Here is a 17,819-nt window from a genome sequence, read left to right on the forward strand (position 1 = left end):
ATGCTAGCCCTTTTAGTATTGGGATTTCGTCAAATATCATTTTCATATGTATTATTAACGGTTCCCGAATCCGATAATCCACAAGTAATAGATGCTGATGTATGCAGTTTAGTAAATTGTGGGGATGTAGATAATCAGAGATAGTACCGCAGCTCTGAGATACATCTTAAGTCCTATGGGGATGGCACTTAGTATAATGGTCTCGTCACAGTACACCGGGCCCCCTTCCGACCAACTTGTGATTGTCCTGATAAAAAGTGTAACCCAACATACCTAACGATAAGGAAAACTACATGGCATGAAACAATCCTGGGGGGGTGGGTGGCATCTATGAGATACAATGAAATGAAACGTTTGGGATAGAAATGAAAGCAAATGGGAAGGATTTCTTGGGCTATTGTTCTTTAATTAGTGTAGGACAGGGAAAACGGGTAGAACTACTGCGTAATAAGATACAATCTTTCACCCCTCCCGATGATCCTAAAGTAGTAAAATTTATAGAGGTAAAGGACTTGAAACAGACCATTGAAATAGAAACTGGGTATGGGGATGCAAATGCCTGGGTTGAATGGGTAAAGTATACTGTGAAAAGTCTGAACAAAAGAATTTCTATGCATTTGCCTGCGGTAGGCCAGTGACCCAGGTGGTTCCCTTTCCAGGTGGTTCCAGGTGGAAGCGAGACAGGAAGGGCATGAAATGTATGATAGCCCTGTATCAGGATGAGACTGCATGGAATGATAGGAATTGTACCTCCCTATCTCTGATGTTCGCTCCCTTGGAGAATAAAGATGCAAAAGTTCCCCCCCTGTTTTCTGCCGCAGTTGGAAATCACACATCGTGTGTGCGTAGACGAGGTACAAGTCGGTCGTAAGATTTGGGGGAGCTGAAATTATGTACAGAGATTAAGAATGTTACTGAAACGGAGAAGGGAGGGAACTACTCAACACTAAAGGTTCCCCGAGCGGATCTGTGGTGGGACTGTGGAGGCAAAATATTGAGACCCACGCTACCTCCAGATTGGAGAGGGATGTGTACAATTGTACAATTGGCAATTCCATTTACCCTGGCATTTGAGAAGGAAAAGATAGGAGGGAAAAAGGGAAGGGGTAAGAGATTACTGTTAGACACTTCTTTCGATGACAGGATTTATCTCGATTCTGTAGGAGTCCCTAGGGGGCTACCTGATGAATTCAAGGCTCGTAACCAGATTGCAGCAGGCTTTGTGTTAGCTCTCTTTTGGTGGGTAACAATTAATAAAATGTAGATTGGATAAATTACATTTTCTATAATCAACAGTGATTTATAAATTATACAGGAGATGCGGTTAAAGGAATATCAGACCAGCTTGATGCGACAAGTAGGATGGTTTGGGAAAACAGAATGGCCCTTGATAGGATTTTAGCAGAAAAAGGGTGTGTGTGTGTGTGTGATGTTCGGAGGAAGCTGTTGTAACTTTATTCCTAATAACACTGCACCTGATGGTTCAATTACTCGGGTCTTAAGAGGATTGACTACCTTAGCAGAGGAACTGGCTGAGAATTCAGGAGTAGATATATCTCTCACAGGATGGCTTGAATCCTGGTTTGGAAGGTAGAAGGGGATGGTGGTTTCTATCCTTACTTCCCTGATAGTAGCAGTCGGGTTATTAGTGGGCATTGGCTGTTGTATCATACCCTGTATGCGCGGTCTCACCCAAAGACTGATTGAAACAGCCTTGATGAAACAGGTGCCCCTAAAAGGAAAATGCAGAAGATAACAAATGGTAATTAAAGAAAAGGGGGAAATTGTGGGATATAGGTAAATTAATGTTACTTCTGCAATTCAATTTTACAAAGTAAAATGAACTCACACCAGTGTGTAATTGTTTTAGCCACGAGCTGAGTCAACAAGAATGGAAACAATGTGGAGGAAATATATAATTGTTTTTGTATTAGCTAAAATTGTATGTCAGAATGAGATGTGCCAGTAAAACAATGGCAGACATTACGGGCAAATAGATAAGATGTTGTGAGGGGATGAAGTTAAGCTAGATACGCCTGTACAAACAGTAGGTATAAACATCTGCTTCCCACTTTTACAAAAACACAGGAACAAACCCCAATTAAAAGGGTCATCGGGATCAGAACAGCCTCGGGAAAGGCACAGATGAAGGGGGTAGATAATGATGAAGAAAGAATATGCCCAACAATGACCTACAGCAGGATGAGGTCAAACAGCCTTTTGAGGCCAGAAATAAGCATTTTGTCACAGACAAGGCCGGATAAGGCAAGAGATAAACAGGGGTAATGGGGGCCGGTCTTAGGGAAGTGGACGATGTAAGCAGGGGAGGAGCGATGTAAAACAAAAGACATCAAATCATATAAATATTATGTATGAATTGAACTTGGTGTGTGTATGTCCTCTGCCTTATAGGCACTGGACATCTCACCCACTTGCAAGTGTAAACTCAAGGACATTGCTGATTCAGATTTTGTCTCGGACTGCAATTATTGAGGTGTGTGAGCTTTGTTTCTCACAATCAGTGAACTGCTTTTTTGTTAGAACCACAAGTTCTTGATTTATTTTCACAACTTACTGATATTCACATCTGCACATTCAATGTCAAACTCTGACATCAGAAATGACATGACACCATTAATTTTTTCTTACAATAATCCAACAGACAAATTAATAACACAGTGAATACCAAGTCTCATTAATATGAAATTAAATTTGACCAAATAAAATGTAAAATCGAGATGTGAGATAACAAATGGGGGAAGGGCAGAAGGCAAGAAATGCAGCATCATAGAAGGTGCTCCTCCAGGGAGTGTATTTGACCAACTACAACTGCTAAATATAAACAAACACTGACATGATCCTCCGGTTTTAATGTAAACCATAGCCCCATACAGTAGGTACCATTTAAATAAGTTAATAGATACAAGCCTTGAGCAAATCCAGCCTCCAGCCGGACCCCCCGCTTCTTGGAGCTCGGACCTTCCTCCAGCTCCGGGGGGTTGTTGAGCTCCTGGGCTCCGGCCGCCGCCGAAGAAGCCGCGGGCGCCGGCTCTCTCTCCTCCACCGCCGACATTTTTAATTTGTTTTCTCGTTCACCCGGTAACCGTCACCTCCCCCTTCCCGGGCCCCGGAAATTATACAAAAATAAACAATAAACCCCCCACCACCGGGGACTGTCTCCTTTTCTTCACAACTTTTGTTTGAAAAGTTCCGACTTTAATTTGAAATGTATTTTAAAGGTATTTTCTGAGGTAAACGATGCCTGTCTGCCCCCCTCCCTCCGTCAGAAACCGCCCGGTGAGTCGATGAGAAAACCGCAGCCTCGCGCCGCCATTTTTATTTTTCTTCTTCTTTCTGTCTCCTCCTTCAGTGACGCGCGTCATTCACGCCCCGCCCAATCAGAACACACCTTACTCCACCTGACCAATGGCGACCGGCGCTGGTTGTTACTGACAGAGTTTGTGTCCAATTGCCAACTTGGGATAAAAAAGGCGGGAGCCACAATTTATTTCCCCGTGACTGCAAATCTCATTCCTTTTGTCTGTCTCTTCCGCGGGGGAGGGGGAATCCCAAACTAGAGGGCACAGGTTTAGGGTGAGAGGGGAAAAAATTAAAAGGAACCCAAGGATTAAAAAAAGTGTGAAAGTTAATTCGCCTCAAGAAAAGCCCCCTGTTACGACTTGAACAAAATAGATTGTTCACAGCCTATTACTCACAAAACAAGAAGGATGTTGTGAAACTTAAAAGAATTCAGAAAGTATTTATAAGAATGTTGCTAGGGTTGGAGGGTTGGAGCTACAGGGAGAGGCTGAATTGACTGGGGCTATTTTCCCTGGAGCATTGGAGGCTGAGGGGTGACCTTATGGAGGTTTATAAGATCTTGACAGGTCTGGATATGAGAAAAAGATAAGGTGTTCCCTGGGGCGGGGGAGTCCAGTACAAGAGGGCATTAGTTTTTGGGTGAAAGGGGAAAGATTTAAAACGGCCCCAAAGGGCAACTTTTTCACAGGTAGGTTGGTGTGTGAACTGAATGAGCTGCCAGGAAAAATGGTGGAGGCTGGTACAAATACAACATTTAAAAGGCATCTGGATAGGTACATGAATAGGAAGTTTTAAAGGGATATGGACAAAGTGCTGGCGAATGGATTAATTTAGGCTATCTGGTCAGCACATACCGAAGGATTGTTTTTTGTGCTCGACAACTCAATGGTTCTATTTCCACAGAGCCAGAACCAATTTCAAAAGGCTAGGAATCGGCCATTCGCCCCTGACAAACTGTCCTCAACTGTGGCCTAACTGAGCATATTTCAATTCTCAGTGCTATGTCATGAGCCAGACTTTATTAAAAATCTTAAAGCAAATGAACACTTAGGAGGCAGCGATTATAATATGGTAGAGATCAGAGTGCAGTTTGAAAGAGAGAAGGCAAAATTGATGTTATGGTGTTACAGTTAAATAAAGGGCAATAAGAGAAGAACTGTCAAAAATGACTGGAAGCAGAGCCTAGTGGGGAAGACAGTAGAGCAACAATGGCAGGAATTTCTGGGTGTAATTGAGGACACAGTACAGAGGTTCTTCCCCCCTAAAAAGAAAGATTATCGGACGGGGGTGGGGGGGAAAGAAGACTGCCATTGCTGACAAAGGAAGTCAGGAAATGTCTCAATGAAAAAGAGCGCCTATAAAGTGGCCAGACCACTGGGAAATCAGAAGCTTGGAAGACTACAAAAACAAACAGAAGATAACAAAGAGAGAAATAAGGAAGGAGAGGATCAAATATGAAGGTAAGCAGACCAGTAATGTTAGAAATGATAGTAAAAGTATTTTGCAATACATAAGAAACAAACAAAAGGCAAAATTGGGCTGCTCCAAATTGATGCAGGAAGGTTAGTGATGAGAGATAAGAAAATAGCTGAAGAACTTAATAAATACTTTGTGTCAGTTTTCACAGTGGAAGACATGAGTAATATCCTAACAATTAAGGAGAGTTAAGGGACAGAGATAAGTATGGTAGCCATTACAAAAAAGAAAGTGCTAGAAAAGCTAATAGGTCAAAAAATTGAGAAATCTCCTGACCCTGATGGCTACAGCCTAGCGTTCTGAGGGAGGTGGTTGAAGAATTAGCAGAGATGTTGGTTGTAATCTTTCAAAAATCACTGGAGTCAGGGAAAGTCCCAGATGATTGGAACATCACTGTTGTAAGTCATTTGTTCAAGAAAGGATCATGACAAAAGCTGGAAAATTATACACTGATTAACCTAATCTCAATTGTAGATAAAATTCTAAAATCTATCGTTAAGGATGAGATTTCTAAATTCTTGGAAGTGCATGGTTCGATTAAAATAAGTCAGCATGGATTTAGTAAGGGGAGGTCGTACCTGACAAACTTGAAGAGTTAACAAGTAGGTTAGACTTGGGAAACCCAGAGGATGTTATCTACCTAGATTTCCAAAAGGCCTTTGATAAGGTGCCTCATAGGAGGCTGCTGAGTAAAGTGAGGGTCCATAGTATTCGAGTTGAGCTACTGGCATGGATTGAGGATAGGCTGGCTGAGAGAAGGCAGAGAGTTGGGATAAAAGTTTTTTTTTCAGAATGGCAGCTGGTGACAAGTGGTGACCCGCAGGGCTCAGTATTAGGGCTGCAGCTGTTCACTTTATATATTAATGATCTGGATAAAGGGACTGGGGGCATTCCCACGAAGTTTGCTGATGATACAAAGTTAGGCAGACAGGCAGGTAGTTCTGAGGAGGTGGGGAGGCTTCAGAAAGATTTGGACAGTTTAGGAGTGTGGTCCAGGAAATGGAGAAAGTGAGGACTGCAGATGCTGGAGATCAGAGCTGAAAATGTGTTGCTGGGAAAGCGCAGCAGGTCAGGCAGCATGAAAGGAGCAGGAGAATCGACGTTTCAGGCATAAGCCTTCCTAAAGAAGGGCTTATGCCCGAAACGTCGATTCTCTTGCTCTTTTGATGCTGCCTGACCTGCTGCGCTTTTCCAGCAACACACTTTCAGCTCTGGTCCAGGAAATGGCTGATGAAATTTAATGTAAGCAAATGTGAGGTCTTGCACTTCGGAAAAAAGAATACAGCATGGACTATTTTCGAAACAGTGAGAAAATTCATAAAGCCAAAGTACAAAGGGATCTGGGATTGCTAGTCCAGGACTCTCTAAAGGTTGACTTGCAGGTTGAGTCCGTGCTTAAGAAAGCAAATATAATGTTGTCATTTATTTCGAGAATTGGAATGTAAAAGCAGCAGTGTGCGACTGAGACTTTATAAAGCTCTGGTTAAGCTCCATTTCGAATACTGTGTCCAATTTTGGGCCCCACACCTCAGTAAGGACATAGTTGCACTGGAGCATGTCCAGCAGAGATTCACACGATGATCGCTGGGATCATAGGCCTAACAGACGATGAACAGCTGAGGATCCTGGAATTATATTCATTAGAATTTAGAAGGTTGAGGGCAGATCTAATAGAAACTTACAAGATAGTGCATGGCTTAAAAAGCGTGGATGCTGGTAAGTGTTTTTCCATTAGGCAGGGAGACCAGGACCCATGGGCACAGCCTGATAATTAGAGGGGGTCAATTTAGAATGCAAATGAGGAGACATTTCTTCAGCCAGAGAGTGGTGGGCCTGTGGAATTCATTGCCATGGAGCGCAGCGGAGACCAGGACATTAAATGTCTTCAAGGTAGAGATTGATAAATTCTTGGTATCGCAAGGAATCTTGGTATCTCTATGGGGAGAGTATGGTAAGTGGAGTTGAAATGCCCGTCAGCCATGATTAAATGGCGGAGTGGACTTATGACCTTACTTCCACTCCAATGTCTTATGGTCTTAAGGAAGAGCTCTTTGCTATTCACTTTACCTCCACTTCTAATGATTGTATAAATCTTAGTAAGGTCACCCCTCAACCCCATACACTCCAATGAAGACCGTCTCAACCTTTCCTGAAAACTCAAACCCTCCAGTCCTGGCAACATCCTGGTAAATCTTTATGGAACCCTCTCTAATAGTATTCTTCCTATTACAGAGCCACCAAAACTGTACTCAGTACCCAGAAAGTGGCCTCACCAACATCCTGTACAACCTCAACGTGACGTCCCAACTTCTACACTCAATGGGGTGGACAGTGAAGGCAATGGTGTGAAATGCCTTCTTTACGACCTGTCTACCAGTGATGCAACTTTCAAAGAACTATATACCTGAACCCCCTAACTCCCCACCCCACCCGCCGCCACCGCCAAAGTGTCTCTGTTCTATAACACGACCCAGGGACCTACCATTAACTGTACATAGCAATGCTGAAAATTCCTGCATTCTTCACCTGAAGCCCACTGAAGACGTTATCCAGTAGGTAACGAAACGTCTAGAAATGAACCTTGCAGCTCAGCAAGCAAACCTACATCCAAAACCTCAACCTGAGCTACAAATCTTCTCAAAACTCACTCTGTCCAGCCCTTCCTTGTTTAGCAAAATGCAACCTCTCACTTTTATTCATACCTCTCTCATAGACACACACACGCCCCACAACACACTCACAGGCTTAAACTCCATCACACTCAGTTCACTCTTACGCACTCACTCAAACAAACTCTCACACACACACAACTCTATGGAGTGAATTTGTATTGGCCGAATTATATTTGCAGATACTTTGTATTTTGCTCAAAAAGCACACAATCTGCAGGCAGTCAATCTATGCAATATTTTATAAATTCCTACTTTGGAATAGAACCTGTCTGATTCAAGATTGGAATACTGACAGACTCGAACCTCACATCTTTAATGCATTGTCTGAGCTGAGATGTCACTTTTTCTTTATAAAACATTAAGTCATCTCAAGAACGTGACTTTAAAGATGTTCAGGGATTTACATATTAACCAAAACCTGCAACCCATTCGAAACGATGAAAGACAGAACAACAATCTCAGTTTGTTCAATATATCCTATCAGTCGCATGACACTGTCATCTTTTGCTATACAATCGGTGTATTATTCCCCGGCCAACAGCTACCCGATGAAGGAGCAGCACTCTGAAAGCTAGGGCTTCCAAACAAACCTGTTGGATTATAACCTGTTGTGTGATTTTTAACTTTATCTACCCCAGTCCAACACCAGCACCTCCACACCGTTTCCAGTGAACCCAGCCCACATCACCCGCTGCTGCCAATAAACTATACAATGCTGATGAAACGGTGCAGTACCTGCACTTCTGAAAAATTTACAACTTCTAACGATACTAGCTACTCATTCACTGCTCCATCTGATACATGACATTGGAAACTTAGGGCAGGAGGCTGAAATGAATTGAGCAGCTTTAAAACAAAAACCTCTTGGAGCTCAAAGCCTTCAATGTGAGTCTGAGCCCGGCGATAAGTTCAGGTAACCTTTATTGTGACCCAACGTTGTTACAGTTTCAGATCTCTTCCCCCCCCCCCCACAGCAAAAAGGTGTAGAAAAAGTAGCTGCTTTTTAAACAGCTTAAGGTCAAGGAGTGCACCCCCACCCCACACCACCTCACCTTCTTTACTATGGTCACCACCGAGTTGTCAGTTTGTAATTGGATCCTTGGTACAGCCTTAACTGTAGGAGGTATTGCCTCACTCAGCAATTTCAACCCATACCCTGTAAACAATTAAGTCTTTCCCCACTCAATGACCGATGGCAGTGGTGAGCAATGAAGAGTCAACCATGCTGTTGTGGGTCTGGAGTTATGAGTAGGCCAGACCGGGTAAAGGATGCAGCTGGGATGACTGAGTGAATCCTTCCCCACAACAGCAGTTTCCTTCCCTAAAAAGGGATGTGAGTGAATCAGATGGGTGATGTCTCCCAAACATTCATTTCTTCATTAGGTTCTGAACTCCAGATTTCTGACCGAAAGCCAATTCCACCATCTGCCACGGCGGGATTCAAACCTGGCAGTCCCCGGAACTGGGTTGATAGTCCAGTCAATAAGACAATTGGCTATCCCTCCTTTAATCCCCCTGCGATGGCACATGAACTCGCTGGTGTCTCCTCAGATGGGAAGCGCGGGTAAAGCCCTTCTCACACTGTGAGCAGGTGAACTGCCTCTCTCCAGTATGCACCTGCCGGTGGGCCAGCAGGATTGAGGAATTGCTGAAGGCCTTCCCACACTCAGTGCAGAAGAACGGCCTCTCTCCAGTGTGCCCCTGCCTGTGGGCCAGCAGGGTGGAGGCCTGGGTAAAGCCCTTCCCACACTCGGGGCAGCTGAAGGGCCTTTCCCCTGTGTGGACCCGCTGGTGCCTCACTAGGTCGGAGGAATTGCTGAAGGCCTTCCCGCATTTGGGGCAGCTGAAGGGCCTCTCCCTGGTGTGGACCCGCTGGTGCCTCACCAGGTCAGAGGCATAGCTGAAGCCCTTTCCGCACTCGGGGCAGGTGAATGGCCTCTCCCCAGTATGACTGCGCTGATGAGTCTCCAGGATAGAAGGGACACGGAAGCCTTTTCCGCAGTCGCCACACTTCCACGGTTTCTGCACGGGGCGGGATCCATTGGGTTTCTCCATGGCCGAAGCTTCAGCTGCACACAAACGCATGTACAGCCCCTCCCTGCCGTGAATTCCTCTTTCCAGGCCATATAACTGCTTCAGGTTTCACAATCAGTGCGCTGCAACAGTAGGGTCTCTCATCCAGTCCCATTGATGCTGAAGACGTGCTCTAACAGGAACCAAAAGGCTTTGCTCCTTCTCACAGAATCACAGTCAAAAATTGTTGCAGTCCTGATGGATTGAGTGACTGTTGGACATTGACGTCGAAGTGAGGACTGCAGAAGCTGGAGAGTCAGAGTTGAACAGTGCGGCGCTGGAAAAGTACAACAGGTCCGGCAGCATCCGAGGAGCAGGAAAGTTGATGTTTCAGGCATCAGCCCTTCATCTGTTGATTTTGAAACTTCCGTCTTCAGATCATCAAATGCTTTGTAAAAAGAGATTACAAAAGTCATGACTGTCAGTGCAAGGTAGAAATTCAGAACAAGCAATTCTACTTTCTGCAGAACATTCTTTTCTTTTGTTATTCCACACTGAAAACTGAAAGCACCATCCCACTCTCTCTCTCTACCCCTCTGTTCTCACACCGCTCTAACTAATTCTCTTGAAAGTGTTGATTCAGGATCTTACAGGGGCAGAACAGCAAAAACTTCAAGACTGACATCTCTCTGAATTTTGGATAACTCCACTGCTGAGAGTGAGCAGGTCTGATTTTGGGAAGCTCAAAAAATAGTGTCAGTTCAGGGTGAACCTGCAATGCAAGTTCTTGAGGAACAACCAGACATGAAGTGGTTAACATCCCTGGAAAGGAAAGAGCAAAATGAGACATCAAAGGCATTAAAACCGACACCAGGGAGAAACTGAACATACAGATGTGGCAAGCCAGAGTCAGAGATAGACAGCATGGAAACAGTCCAACTCGTCGATGCCAACCAAATATTCTAAATTAATCTAGACCCATTTGCCAGCATTTGGCCCACAACCCTCTAAACCCTTCGATTTTATATTTTTATCCAGATGCCTTTCAAATGTCATAATTGTACAAGCATCCACCATTTCCTCTGGCAGCTCATTCCTTACACGCACCAGTCTCTTAATGACAGAGTGAATTTTGCACAGTGAATCCATCTTACCCATAGTGCTCAGGGGTGTGTAGGTTAAGTTAGCACAGCCAATCCACCCTAACCTGCACATCCCTTGACAATATGGGTAACAGAACACTGCAAATCCACCTGAACCCGTCCAAAACAGAACACTACGGGTCATTTAACATGGCGAATCCACCCCAACATGGACAAAGTTACAGATAACACAATACCAGGTTACAGTCCAAGTTTATTTCAAAGCACCGGCTTTCGGAGTGCTGCGTCTTATTCAGTTGGTTGTGGAGTACAAGATCATAAGACACAGAATTTATGGAAAAACATGACAGTGTCCTGCCACTGAAATTATATACTGAACAAACCTGGATTGTTAAGTCTTTCATCTTTTAGAATGGGTTGCAGGTATCAATAATATGCAAGTCCCATCACTTCCTGTCAGCTCCTTCTCGAGATAACTTCAGGTTTTATAAGAAAAGGTGACATCTCAGGTCAGATAATGCATGAAAGGAGTGAGGTCAGAATCTGTCTGTATCCCAATCTTGAGTCAGCCCGCTTCGATTTGCAAACTGAAATTTACAAAATATTACATGTATTGGCTGCCTGCATTGACTGCCAGCACATTGTGCATTTAGAGTTATACAGTCATAGATGGACAGCAGGGAAACAGACCCTTCAGTCCAACTCATCCATGACAACCAGATATCCCAACCCAATCAAGTCCCACCTGCCAGCAACTTGCCCATATCCCTCCAAACTCTTCCTATTCATATGCCCATCCAGACTAGCCTCCACCACTTCCTCTGGCGGCTCATTCCATACACATACCACCCCCTGAGTGAAGAAGTTGCCTCTTTAGGTCCCTTTCACACTAAACCTATATCCTCTAGTTCTGGACTCCCCCACCCCAGGGGAAAGACTTTGTCCATTTATCCTTTCCAAGCCCCTCATGATTTTATAAATCTCTGTAAGATCACCCCTTAGCCTCTGACGCTCCAGGGAAAACAGCCCTAGCCTATTCAACCTCTCCCTATAGCTCAAATCTTCCAATCCTAGCAACATCCTTGTCAATCTTTTCTCAACCCTTTCAAGTTTCACAACATCTTTCCGATAGGAAGGAGACCAGAATTGCATGTAATATTCCAACAGTGGCCTAACCAATGTCCTGTGCAGCCGCAACATGACCTCCCAATTCCTGTACTCAATACTCTGACTATTAAAGGAAAGCAGACCAAATGCCTTCTTCACTATCCAATAACTATCCTTTTCTTCACTACCTGCGACTCCACTTTCAAGGAGCTATGAAACTCCACTCCAAGACCTCTTTGTTCAGCAACACTGTCTAGTACCTTACCATTAAGTGCATAACTACTGCTAAGATTTGCTTACCCAAAATGCAGCACCTCACATTTATTTGAATTAAACTCCATCTGCCACTTCTCAGCCCATTGGCCCATCTGATCAAGATCTCTTTGTAATCTGAGGTAGCCTTCTTCGCTGTCCACTACACCTCCAATTTTAGTGTCATCAGCAAACGTATAGCTATACCTCTTATGCTCACATCCAAATCATTTATATAAATGATGAAAAGTAGTGGAACCAGCACAGATCCTTGTGGCACTCCACTGGTCACAGGCCTCCTGTCTGAAAAAGAACCCTCCACCACCACCTTCTACCTTTGAGCCAGTTCTGTATCCAAATGGCAAGTTCTCCCTGTATTCCATGAGATCTAACCTTGCTCACCAGTCTCCCATGGGGAGCCTTGTCGAACACCTTACTGAAGTCCATATAGATCACATCTATTCTCTGCCCTCATCAGTTCCCTTCGTTAGTTCTTCAAAAAAACTCATTCAAGTTTGTGAGACATGATTTCCCACACGTAAAGCCATGTTGACTATCCCTAATCAGTCCTTGCCTTTCCAATACATGTACATCTTGTCCCTCAGTTCGATTCCCTCCAACAACACCGACGTCTGGCTCACTGGTCTATAGTTCCATGGCTTGTCTTTACCACCTTTCTTTAACAAAGGCACAACGTTAATCAACCTCCAGTCTTCCGACACCTCACCTGTGACTATCAATGATACAAATATCTCAGCAAGAGGCCCAACAATCACTTCTCTAGATTTCCACAGAGTTCTAGGGTACACTTGATCAGGTCCTGGGGATTTATCCACTTTTATTCATTTCAAGACATCCAGCACTTGCTCCTCTGTAATATGGACATTTTTCAAGATGTCACCATCTAGTTCCCTACATTCTATGTCTTCCACGTCCTTTTCCACAGTAAACGCTGATGCAAAATACCCGTTTAGTATCTCCCCCATCTCCAGCGGTTCCACACAAAGGCCACCTTTCTGATCTTTGAGGGGCCCTATTCTCTCCCTACTTATTCTTTTGTCCTTAATGTATTTGTAAAAACCCTTTGGATTCTCCTTAACTCTAGTTGCCACAGCTATCTCATGTCCCCTGTTTTCCCCTCCTGATTTCTCTCTTAAGCATACTCCTACTGCCTTTATACTGTAAGGCTTCATTCGATCTATCCTGTCTGTACCTGACATATGCTTCCTTCATTTTCTTAACCAAACCCACAATTTCTCCAGTCATCCACTGCTGCATCACAGCGCCAGAGACCTGGGTTCAATTCCTGCCTCAGGCGACTGACTGTGTGGAGTTTGCACATTCTCCCCGTGTCTGCATGGGTTTCCTCCGGGTGCTCCGGTTTCCTCCCACAGTCCAAAGATGTGCAGGTCAGGTGAATTGGCCATGCTAAATTGCCCGTAGTGTTCGGTTAGGGGTATGGGTGGGTTGCGCTTTGGCGGGGCGGTGTGGACTTGTTGGGCCGAAGGGCCTGTTTCCACACTGTAAGTAATCTAATCATCTAATCATTCCCTATACCTACCAGCCTTTCCTTTCACCCTAAGAAGAATATACTTTCTCTGGACTCTAGTTATCACAGTTCTGAAGGCTTCCCATTTTCCAGCGACCCTTTACCTGCAAACATTGGTGCACAATCAGCTTTTGAAACTTCTTGCCTAATACCGTCACATTTGTCCTTCCTCCAATTTAGAATTTTTGTGCAAAATAGAATGTATCTGCAAATGTAATGCTTCAAATTCAAATTCATCCCCATGGAGAGTGTGGTTCTATGTGTGTAACAGAGAAACCCTGTTTCCATGCTGTATATCTATATGTCTATTTGATAACAGATGCTTTATTTCTGTTGGTGCAAGTATAGTTGTAAATCATAGCTGGATATTAATAGTTAGATGTAAGGGAGAGAGAATTCCTCAGGTAGAGCACTATCAGAGTCCTGGGAGACCCCTACTTCAGATTTACTTGGACTGGTTGACAGTCTGGGAGGTTATGGATTGGGTCTCGATTGACTAAATGTTTTATTTTTCCCAAACGTGTAAAAGGGTGTGTTAAAGCTTCAGCAGAAATCCAGCAGAGCTGAGAACAGACCAACATCTTACTCTGTGGGAACAGGGAGATCAACAGAGGACAGAGAAATCCGGACCTGAAATCCAAGCTGACACCAGACTACCCTGTGATCAGTGCTTTGATGAGCAGTACCAACCCTCTACCTTTACTAAGCTTCCCATTTGACTACCCCCTCGATATTCAGGATCCAGTCCTTGCCATCCTGAAGCCATGTCCCTGCAAGGAGTCTCAGATCATAATTATTCTCTTCAATGTGTTCAGTCAATTCATTTCACTTCTGTTACAATGCAGCTCACATTCAGTTTTTAGTTTCAGTTTTTGTGATCTTCTGAATCCAGTTTTGATTGCTGGTATATTTACTCTCCTTGTCCCTTTCTATCATTCTCTGATGTTCATTTCCACATCACGACATTGCTCACCAGCCTTTATTTGGATTGGCCAGGCTAAATTGCCCATAGTGTCCAGGGATGTGCAGGTTAGTTGGGTTAGCCATGGGAAATGCAGGGTTCTAGGTTCATAGTAATAAAAGCAGGAGTCAGCCATTTGGCCCGTCCTGCCTGCTCTGCCATTGATTAAGATTATGGTGGATCTATCCATCATCTCAGCTCCTCCTGCCTGCAGTGTCCCAACTATCCTTAATTCCCCAATTATGCAGAAACCCATCTAATTGTGTCTTGAATATACTTAAGGAAGCTGCCTTCTCTGTTTCCTTGGGCAGAGACTGCCATAGTTTCACTACTCTGCAGGAAAAGCAGTTCCTCCTCATCTCTGTCCTAAATCTACTTCCCCTAATCTTGGGGCCTAGTCTCATCTACCAGCAGAAATGACTGGATAGGGTAGGATTTCATCCCCACAGTGCAATGAATTCCCACTTTCCGCCAAATCCCAGATGTACTCATTCACTCAGTTGCTGTCTCACAAATGAAAGATTTCATTGTAACTTCTTCTGCTCTGAGTAAGGACAAAACATTTTTGAAAGCTGCTCTGAAAGTCCAGTCTTCACAGCAACACTTCTGCTTTCACTGAAGATGACTAAAGTCATACAGCATAGAAACAGACCTTTTGGACCAACTCATCCGTGCCAACTATATATCACAAACTAATCTAGACCCGTTTGCCAGCATTTGACTCATCCCTCTAAACCCTTCCTATTCAAGTACCCATCCAGTGGCTTTTAAATGTTGTCATTGTACCAGCCTCCCCACTTCCTCTGGCAGTTCGTTCCATACATGTTCCACCCTCTATCTGAAAATATGTTGCCCCTCAGGTCCCTTTCCCTATTCACCTTAAACTTCTGCTCCTTTAGTTCTGGACTCCCCTACCATGGAGAAAAGACCTTGGGTATTCACCCTATCCATGCCCCTTATAAACTTCTTTAAAGGTTACCACTCAGCCTCTGATGCTCCAAAGAAAATATCTCCCTGGCCTATTCAGCCTCTTCCCGCAGCTCAAACCCTCCAAATCTGGCAACAGCCTTCTAAATATTTTCTGACCCCTCTCAAAGTTTCATAACATCTTCCCTATATCACTGCTGTACCTCATCCTGAAGGGTCTGTTTCATGCTGATTAACAGGCCCACACTCAGGAGGATCTAATGGAAACATACAGAATACTGAATGGCCTGGACAGAGTAGACTTTCAGAGGATGTTTCCATTGGTAGGAGAGACTAGGACCTGAGGGCACAGCTTTTGAGTAAAGGGAGGGCATTTTAGAATGCAGATAAGGAGATACTTCTTCAGTGAAAGAGTGGTGAATCTATGGAATTCATTTCTACAGAAGGTTGTAGAAGCCAGGTCACCGAGGATATTTAAGACTGAGGTAGATAGGTTCCTGAGTATCATGGGGATGAAGAGTTCCAGGTAGAGGCGGGAGAATGGGGTTGAGAAACCTATCAACCACAATTGAATGGTATGAACAGACCTGATGGACTGAATGGACTAATTTCTGCTCCTATGTCTTATGGTCTCTTGCTGTCCTGGCCACAGTGAGAGAATTGGGAGCAGGAGTTGACAATTTGGTCTTGCGAGCCTGCACAAGCATTGAACAGATCATAATTGAATATGATCTACTTACATCTAGGTGAATAGGCTGGAACCTTTTCACTGGAACATAGGAGGTTGAGAGGTGACCTTATTGAGGTTTATAAAATAACGAGGGGCATAGATGAGGTCAATATCAGCTGTTTTTTCAAGAATAGGGAGCAATCTTTTTAAGGTGAGAGGAGAAAAATTTTAAAAAGACACAAGGAGAACATTTTTCATTTGAGAGAGAGGAGTGTGTGTCAAATGAATGTCCAGAGGAAGTAATGAATGCAGGTACACTAACAACATTTTTAAAAAATTTGAATAAGTGCACAAATAGAAAAGTTTCAGAAGGATATGGGCCAAACATTGGCAGGTGGGACTAGTTTAGTTTGTGAATATAGTCAGCATGGACTAGTTGGATTGAAGGGTCTGTTTCTGCGCTGTATGACTCTGTAACTGTTCTATACTGGTCTTAAAACCATTTTCTTACCTTCCCCCAAAACCATCCATTTCTTTGTTCATCAAAGTCAAATGAACTCAGCCTTGAATACATTCAATGACTGGCCTAACTTCTGAAAGACATCCATACTTCTGAACTCAATTCCTCTTGCTAATATATCACTTGCTTTGCTCATTGCTTGCTGCACCTGTCTGACAACTGGCAGTAACTGGTTTCGAAGGACACTGAGACCCCTTTGTCCATCCACACATCTTTCCTGATGAAGAGCTCGTGCCCGAAACGTCGACTCTCCTCCTCAGTTGCTGCCTTACCTGCTGTGGTTTGCCAGCGCCACACTTTTCAACTCTGATCTCCAGCATCTCACTTTCGCCACATCTCAATTTATCACTCCATAAACAATGCACCTCCTTTCTGCTTTTTTTTTTACATACATCAAAGGCTATACCTTCACATTGTGGCACTGCGTTTGCAAAGTGATACACAGGCCTGGATCAACTTTTCCAGAGTCTGTCCCCTCTCTCGATTCACTCTTTCCTTTCAGTTACTACAAATCAATAATTGAACCCCCGAATGAAAAGAAAGTGGAAAACGTGGTGACAAAAACATTATTATACTCACAAATTTTAGACAGAGAAAGGAATTTATAGTCTGGGGTGAGGTTTAATCTTCATTCAGTGACAAAAGATCAGTATCAGTGGCTTCAGAGCTCACGGTCCAACTTCCGCATTTCGACAACGGCCGACTCTGATTGGCAGGAGGACCAGACTCCTACGGATCCTCCAAGGTGTTCCATTGGTCCATAGAAAAGAGCTCGTGCGCCTTTCTTGCGACACCCAGGAGTATGCGCAGTACTTTGCTGACACCGGCAGACATGCGCAGTGCTTACTGACACCGCGGAGCATGCTCAGTATGCTCTGTCACGATGCTGGCGTTACTGACAAATTTTAGAGTTAAAAATCACAAGCCGATTGGACTGTAACCTGGTGTTGTGTGATTTTTAACTTTGTACACCCCAGTCCAACACGGGCACCTTCAGATCATGACAAATTTTAAGTGTCCAAATGCGAATAGGAGAGAAAAATGTCAACGCCATTTTTTTTGCCGAAATGTTTTTTTCCCCTGTGTCTTCACGTTTCATTACTTTTGCATTTTGTCTGGCTGCTCAACGTTCCTGCCTTTACCTCAGGGTAGAGGTATTCCAAAACTAGAGGGTATAGGTTTCGGTTGAGGAGGAAAGATTTGAAGAGATTCAAAAGACTCGGCATAGAACATTCACCGGATTAGTGG

At 44.0% G+C, this 17,819-nt stretch overlaps 1 long non-coding RNA gene across 1 annotated transcript in view; it reads right to left on the reverse strand.

Annotated features, from left to right (window-relative positions):
• The window catches only part of LOC140460685 (uncharacterized), a 30,235-nt gene extending 12,876 nt beyond the window's left edge, over window positions 1-17,359 (reverse strand). Inside the window, exons 1-2 of the long non-coding RNA XR_011954282.1 lie at window positions 17,151-17,359; window positions 8,522-9,930 (exon numbers count right to left, since the gene is read on the reverse strand). This is a non-coding gene — a long non-coding RNA (uncharacterized lncRNA). The remainder of the gene's footprint in view (window positions 1-8,521; window positions 9,931-17,150) is intronic.
• Window positions 17,360-17,819: the final 460 nt, after the last annotated feature.

This window comes from Chiloscyllium punctatum, chromosome 36 (assembly GCF_047496795.1).
Source record: "Chiloscyllium punctatum isolate Juve2018m chromosome 36, sChiPun1.3, whole genome shotgun sequence".
Lineage (NCBI taxonomy): Eukaryota > Metazoa > Chordata > Chondrichthyes > Orectolobiformes > Hemiscylliidae > Chiloscyllium > Chiloscyllium punctatum.